This window comes from Leptopilina boulardi, unplaced genomic scaffold, assembly GCF_019393585.1.
Source record: "Leptopilina boulardi isolate dan_hultmark-lab unplaced genomic scaffold, ZJU_Lbou_2.1 LbouV2_237, whole genome shotgun sequence".
Taxonomy (NCBI): Eukaryota; Metazoa; Arthropoda; class Insecta; order Hymenoptera; family Figitidae; genus Leptopilina; species Leptopilina boulardi.
In genome coordinates, this window is record NW_026137793.1 from 1,327,307 (window position 1) to 1,335,588 (window position 8,282).

General features: G+C 28.2%; 1 protein-coding gene across 3 annotated transcripts in view; it reads right to left on the bottom strand.

Annotated features, from left to right (window-relative positions):
* LOC127280309 (nuclear receptor subfamily 6 group A member 1-like) overlaps positions 1–866 on the bottom strand; it is a 32,936-nt gene extending 32,070 nt beyond the window's left edge. The window contains exons 1-2 of one of the 3 annotated variants that reach the window (XM_051303219.1): positions 644–664; positions 286–465 (exon numbers count right to left, since the gene is read on the bottom strand). The gene's annotated coding sequence lies outside the window, so the exon portion shown is untranslated. The other 2 variants (XM_051303220.1, XM_051303218.1) reach the window with 2 other exon arrangements.
* Between the last annotated feature and the right edge of the window lie 7,416 nt (positions 867–8,282).

Consider the following 8,282-nt stretch of genomic DNA (forward strand, 5'->3'; position numbering starts at 1 on the left):
AATATTAGTAAAATTAGTACCAGGAAAATACATAGAAACATTGGTACCAAGAATATTGATATATATATGTAACAACATTATTGGTACCAAATTTAACAACATTGGTACACATCAAAATTTGTATCTTCCACTGATGTGGATTGGATTGATTTCCCTCAGTTACCAATATAGATAAAAGGCAACATTAATATAAAAAACAATAACATTTATACCGTTTCAAAATATTATCAATAATTATTGATGGATATTAAAACCGCATAACAATCTACGAAAAGCTCTACTCACTTAATCCAATATGTATATCAATAATCCATCATGTTCACTGAATCAACACCAAAGAAACACTATTCCTTCTTCTTTTTTTATTAATTTTATCATTTAACAAATGATATTCAAATGTCCACTGCTTATATATAGATCTTGAATCAATCAAGATTTACTAAATTTTATCACTAACCAATATGTCTGTTTCACAACGCGATTTTAAAAATTTTTCATGTATATATATATGAAACACAAACAGTTCTATTTTTTATATAAAATTCAAAATAATATTAAATAAATAATTATTGTCGTGGTTAAATAATCATAATATATAGATGCGGAATTGGCATCAAAAGAGGAAACGGAACAGATTCCGGACCTGTATGGAGCCGGCCGGTATACGTGAGCAGGGCGTGCGCTCATGTAGCACGTGGCTGCAAGACTGAATCCCCTACCTTTGATTCCGTCAGTCCGTTTGTCCGTTTGTCCTTATCTCACCAACTTGTATAGGAGAGTAGGACTACCGCGGCCTTCTCTTTCCCTACTCTTCTCACCAGTAGTAGCATCCATCCTCCTTTGGCTACAACTTGTGAGAGTATGGGCAGGTCCGGCTTTAGGGGCGGGATAAGAAATGGGCATCTGGTGGTCTCTGATATACCAGTCTCTCTCTCTCTCTTTTTCTCTGATGATCACATATGCATCACCTGTTTCGTCGAAGCAATACTCTTTTTACCCTTTTAGATTATATATTTCTCGAGAGCTGTCTTTGACGGAAGTTGTGATTTGCTGATTAAGCGACGGAATTTATGTGACATTTGTAATTTTTACATCAAGTGATTATGCTTTTTGATAAATTTCCAGGGAAATGAAATTGTTTTGTTTTGATGATCAACAATAGTATGGATATCTAACCGCAAAATGATGAAGATGAAGTATAGAGGAATGTTGAAAAAAATGAAAATGTGTGATATGTTAGGAGGAATTTTTAATAAAGATCTGTTATACTCTTTGGTACTATATATGTATATGGTATATACATTGGTACTATACTAATATGTTGGTACTTTGTGAACCAAAAGATTGTTAACAAAAACTCTGGTCTTAAAATTCTCACCAATTTAATGTTATATTACAAATTTTCCATTAAATTATTTTTCCTAATAATTTCTTACCAAAACCCCTATACAGCGCACCGAAACTTTCCTAAAGATTTTCTAAAGATTTTTATGAAATTTTTCAAAATATTTAATTGCAAAGTTTAGTGAAAATTGTGTAAAGATTTAAATGTCCCGATTAAATAATAATGTTCAGGAAAGTTTCTCGCTAAACATTTATTTTATTGGGACATTTAAATCTTTACACAATTTTCACTAAACTTTTGCAATTAAATATTTCGAACATTTCAAATAAATCTTTAGGAAATCTTTAAGAAAGTTTCGGTGCTGTGGGGGAATAATATGTATAATAAATAAAGTAAATAAACTAAATACAGTATTTTTGGTGGTACCTAATATTTTGGAACCGTTTAACCCTATCGCAGGCCTGAGTTTATTTTTTGACGTGCGCGAGAGACCCAGCTGCTTAAATTCCATAAAAAACAAGATTTAATAGCAGGATATTCAATGTTTTAATTTTAAATTATAATTGTAATATTTTGCAAATATGATTGCAAAAAATATTTAATCTTTTGACAGTCTAGGGTATACATAAATGGCACACAAAAAGTCGCGTCGCGTGTCAGCTTTTTCAACAGGGCGAATTTGAGTGTACACCAAAAAGAAATAATTAATTTAATTTGAGTATTACTGGGTATTCTAAGGTTGTTGAGGTCGCTGATTACAAATCAGACATCAGATTTGGAAAATTCAAAATGGCAGATCCAATATGGTGGACGAATTTTCAAAAATTAAACATATTCGCTTGAAAATCATTACTCGACGGGGGTTTTTGGAGTCGCTGATGAAAAGTCCGGTGTCCGTTTTTAAAATTCAAAATGAAGGATCTAATATGGCAGACGAATTTTTTAAAATTCTAAATACCACGAATACCAGAACTACCCCTCACAACAAAAGGATATTCAGGATATCCTTGGGACGTCCTGGGGATATCGATTTTTTTTCGGCGGTTTGGATATCCCTGGGATATCTTAGAGATGTCCAAGGATATCCAGAGGATATCTTAGGGATATCCGAATCGCCAAAAGCAAATGGATATCCCCAGGACGTCCCAGGGATATCCTGAATATCCTTGTGTTGTGAGGGACAATATAATATGTATATTACACCGAGTTGTACAAAAAAATGATTATACATTTAAAAAGAGCTATAAAATAATGTATTAGAAAGAGTTTTTCATAAAAAATATTCTTTTTTTAAATGTACGTTATTGCATCAGCTTATCCAATTTGATAACGATTTTGAAAAAATATTTTCTTAAATAAAAGTAGATAAAAAAGAAAATTGTCTGGGTCCGAGTGATCCAGCTCAGCCACGCATGGGTTAAAAGTCCCAAAATACGGAGAGAAATTGATGGTACGCGGGGGTACCATCTAGATAGTATCAGAGGTACCATATTTGATCTTATTAGATTCTATTAGTTATACAATCCAGATTGTACGGAGTACTATCTTTGATGGTACTGAGTATAATAATAGTACCAAAATATTGGATGTCATTTACGTATATACTTATTGGAATCCTTTAAAAAATTAAATGTTTTGGTATCACTTAACAGCATATGATTGTTAGGTCCACAATGTTAATTTTTTCGAGCACTTTTCTTGTAAAATACTAAGCTCAGTACTAAGCCATTTAAAAGGACCAATTTATTTTGGTATATACCACTTAAAATGTTTTTAATATTTTTATACTATATGTGCATATGGTAAACTAAATAATTTGGTAGCATAAAAATAATCAATAGAATTCTGTAAAACCTTATGAAATCTCATTGAAACTGTGATTCAATCCATTTCAGTTTAGATAAATTAAATCCAAAATATATTGAATGAATCAGACCCATAATGATGATTCTAAAAATGGGTCAATTGATTTTAATCGGTTTCTGGCAATTTTTAGAATCTATTAGTGGAAGAATAAAAGTTGTTAATGCAATGTTGAGAATACCAAAAATATTTTCTTAATATTCTTATACATAGGAAAAAATGTGTTCTTTTTGTTATTTTATAACCATCAGACAGTGGCGCCTATTCAATTGGTGTTAAGTCCTCAATAGATTCTTTTTCTATATTACTTATATGTTAAACATAACATAAGAAAACAATAGATTTTTATTATCATAAGAACATATAGCTTAAAAGTGTTTTATAATGTTTTAACACCATTTTTTGATGTTATAATAATACTTTATTTTTCGTTGTAAATATAGGGTTGATACTATTTTTAAAAATATACCTAAAACTTTGAGATTATTTAAAAATCCAATTCTTTCACGGAAAAAAATGAAATTTGAAAATTATCAATTCAGTCCTAATAATTGAGGAATGCGAATCCACGATGAATTTTAGGAGAAGAGTCCTAAAGTTTTGTATTTAGAAGTAGAAATTTGGAACGTAATAAACCAGTAGCTTTAGACTTTATTAACAAAAAATTATGAACGTAAACAAGTGTCGATTATACTGTTTCGAAAACTTTTGGACTGAATCCCAAACAGTTTTAGAATACTTGATCAAATTTCATCCTGAATTCGTATTCACAGACTTTTAGGACTCAATACAAAATCCTAGTACTCAATATTTAAATTTTAATATAGAATTCTAAAACTAAATTATTCGCCTTAAAATATCAATCTAGCTACAAAGATATTGAACCATCCTTGGCCCATTATTTTATGCCAATCGTAACCATCAGCAATTTCCCATAGGGTGTTTACAATGAAAAAAAATTTATTTGATTAAATCCCTGGCGGATTCGATTTGCGTAATGTCTACTTAACTAAGTGGACTTTAGGTAGACATTAGGTAAACATGTAAAAAATCGTATAGAAAAGCTATTAATCGACTTATTATGATAAAAAAAGTTGATGAAAGGGTAAATGAATGTTTATAGAGTAAATTCGTACAAAATTTGTAATTAATAAAGCATTAAATAATTAATAATGAATGGAAATGTGCGCGAGGTACCTGATCAGTTCAGCTGTACAATTATTGTCGTGCTATTTTCATGAAAAGAATATAAATTAACGGCAAAAACAATTGATATTTATAAAAAAGTGTAAAATTGATTTAATTTGAGTGTTTGCAATACGAATTATTAAATAATAATTAAGTTTTTATCAAATGTGAATAGTGTTGTGAAAACCTGTGAAAACTAATGAGTTACTACATTACCGATCGCATATGATAATAAAAAGTTCTCGATGAGTGTAACAAAAAAGCTGCAATCATGTCCGTAATTTTGGACGAGAAACAATTATGAAATCAATAATTATTTGTATAACTTTATTCTGCATTTTAAAATTCACTTTTTATTTTCTTTCAAAGCAAAAGCTTGGAAGAAAACATGCTCGCACTGTATTGTAAAAACTGGTGGCGCCATCTCTGGCAATCTCGGAAATTATGTACTTGGTTAAATTGGAGCTTTTTTGTTACACTCATCGAGAACTTTTTATTATCATATGCGATCGGTAATGTAGTAACTCATTAGTTTTCACAGGTTTTTACAACACTATTCACATTTGATAAAAACTTAATTATTATTTAATAATTCGTATTGCAAACACTCAAATTAAATCAATTTTACACTTTTTTATAAATATCAATTGTTTTTGCCGTTAATTTATATTCTTTTCATGAAAATAGCACGACAATAATTGTACAGCTGAACTGATCAGGTACCTCGCGCACATTTCCATTCATTATTAATTATTTAATGCTTTATTAATTACAAATTTTGTACGAATTTACTCTATAAACATTCATTTACCCTTTTATCAACTTTTTTTTATCATAATAAGTCGATTAATAGCTTTTCTATACGTTTTTTTACATGTTTACCTAATGTCTACCTAAACTCCACTTAGTTAAGTAGACATTACGCAAATCGAATCCGCCAGGGAAATAATCTGTTACTTGGGTATTATCAAATAATTATTTGTCTCAAATATACTTATTATTTGCGATTCAATTAATGTATTTGTATTTGTTTCAAATACATGTTTATTTAATTCAAATAAAAATTATTTTGTTCAAGTAAATTTTTATTTGATAATAGTCAAGTAACAGATTATTTGAATCAAATAAATTTTTTGTCAGTATAGGGTCAGTTTGGGTAAATAGGGATAAAATCGCTATTTTTTAACAAATTACGTAAGTTTCTTCCTTTAAAACGTAATATTTGCAGGTTTTTTTTTTTTAAGTTGTTATTTAAAATTTGGGGTAAATGGGGATAGCATAGTTTCTAAGAAAGTTTTAAGAAAAAAGTTTCCTTAAGTACATTACTGTATTAAGGGGTGAAAAAACTTGAAAAAAATTTGTAGTAGACACATAATAGTTGACCCAATTGAAATTTTTTTATTTATTTATTTTTATTTCAGTATTTTGTCTTGCATTTGAAAAAAAACAGACTTAAAAATCATAGCAAATTTTTTTCTTATTCCCTATGACTTCCATAACAGAAATTCACTTGAATTTTTGATTGTTGTTAATTTGGTTAATAATGACAAGCTGTCTCCATTTACCCCAAAAATTTGAAAACTCAGGATAAATGGGGATAGCTTGTTATTATTAACCAAATTGACAAAAATCAAAAATTCAAGTGAATTTCTGTTATGGGAGTCATAAGGAATAAGAAAAAAATTTGTTATGATTTTTAAGTCTGTTTTCTTTGAAATGCTCGACAAAATATTGAAACAGTTTGACTTTGATTTTCAAGATTTTATGCATTGAGCGATAACTTTTTTTATCTTGCTGTCAATTGTCAAGATAAAAGCTTGGCAATACTCAAAAACTCTTGCAAGTGATCTAAGGTTAAAATATTGACGTTGAACTTCATTTTAAAACTTTAAATTAAGCTCCAAAACCTCTTGTTCCCATTTACCCCCTGTCCTCATATCACACAGAAAAAAAGGTGGGTAAAAAGTTGTAAAGATAGAGGATAAAAGTCGTTAGGATACAGGGTAAAGGATAAATTTGTGATGGATAAAAATGTTACTAAAATATTACTAGAAAAATGGATGTCATATTTGAGTAAACTGTCTAATTTTAATAAAAATATTAGTAATTTTACACTTAACTTATTAAATCCACAAATTTTTTATAAATAAGTAATTGCATGTGTTTAAAGTATGAATAAAATTGATGATAGTGGAAACAAATTTTCTTCCCCGTAAGAATAACATTGTGTCGTCTGTTTGTTGTCCCTCCAGGCCTCTGACGTCATATCTTGAACTCGAAATATCTCGATGAACTGACACAGCCTAATATGCACAAAAAATTCAGTTACTACCCAACTCTGCTTTCGTGCAATATAGACGTTGAGTTGTAATTTCCCAGTTCTGATTATTTACGCACTGTCGTCAGCTGTCAGTTGTATTAATCAAAGATATTTTTATTAATAGACAATAATTATAGGCAAAATATTTCCACATGCAATTATTTATTTATAAAAAGTTTGTCTAATATTTTTATTAAAATTAGACAGTTTACTCAAATATGACATCCATTTTTGTAGTAATATTTTAGTAACATTTTTATCCATCACAAATTTATCCTTTACCCTGTATCCTAACGACTTTTATCCTCTATGTTTACAACTTTTTACCCACCTTTTTTTTGTGATTTACCCCAACTGACCCTATTAATATTTTTTTTTGTCCATTATCAATTTTTTATCCTCCTCTTTCTCCTCCTCTTTGTTCTAGTCCCTTTTTTCTTTTTCTTTCATTGCCAATTGATCTTTCAATTCCTATTTCTATATATATATTTACTTGTTCCGTATTGACTACACACATACATATAAGGAAGGTGCTAATTCGTGTAATGCTTTTTTTCCTGTTTCATAGATAAGCATGGTGTGCGCACATCAATACTCACGTACTCTAAGTATTTTTTTAAACTATTATATATATATAGGTATATAAGCCTAGTGTAAGCACAATACGCACCTTATTTACTCTGGCACGTACCTTGCACCTGAGAACTACGGACGCATAAGTGCGCATGCAGAGACTCGAGGAAGTATACCTGCAGGTACCTTAATGATCCGAGGTCACCGCGGAAGTAATACAAACTGTTTGTTTCTTAGAAAACAGTTTCGAAGTGTAATAAATGATGGAAACGTGAAATTTTTTTTTTCTATTTTATTGAAAAGATTACTTTATTATTATTATTATAAACATTTTTATATTACTGTCTTTATTGCCTTTAAAAAACCTTTAATTAGTTTATTTATTTCTTTAAGTTATACCATAATTAACATGACTATTTAATAAATTAATTAATGTAAAATAATGTTTTTTCTTACCTTTTTATTACAAAAAAATTTTTTTTATTATTTTACAGTATAAAATTAAATTTTTTTATTTTAATTAAGTTACATTAATTAATTAATTGTTGTTTAAAGGTCTATAGTTATTTAAAACTTCTTGTACATATATATTAAACTTTTTTAAACTAATATTTTATGAAGAGTAAAATGTAAATAATAATATAATAAATTGATGGAAATTTTCAATTTAATATAAAATTTAACTTTTTTCTGACAATTTCGATTGAAATATTTTTTATTTGTTTCAAAAAATAAATTTATTAACATTAAAAACATTCATCTCTTGTATTAAATAATTTAATTTACTTAAATCAATAAAATAAAGTTATTCTATATATGTAATTAACTTTGAATATCACAAAAATAACCATTTATTTAAGTGAAATAAATAAATTTTTTGAAATAATTCATTATATTGGTTAAAATCAATTATTTATTTGATCGAAATATTTTTTTTATTTATTTTAAAAATTTAATATAATAACATTGAATAATACATTATTTTCATTAAAT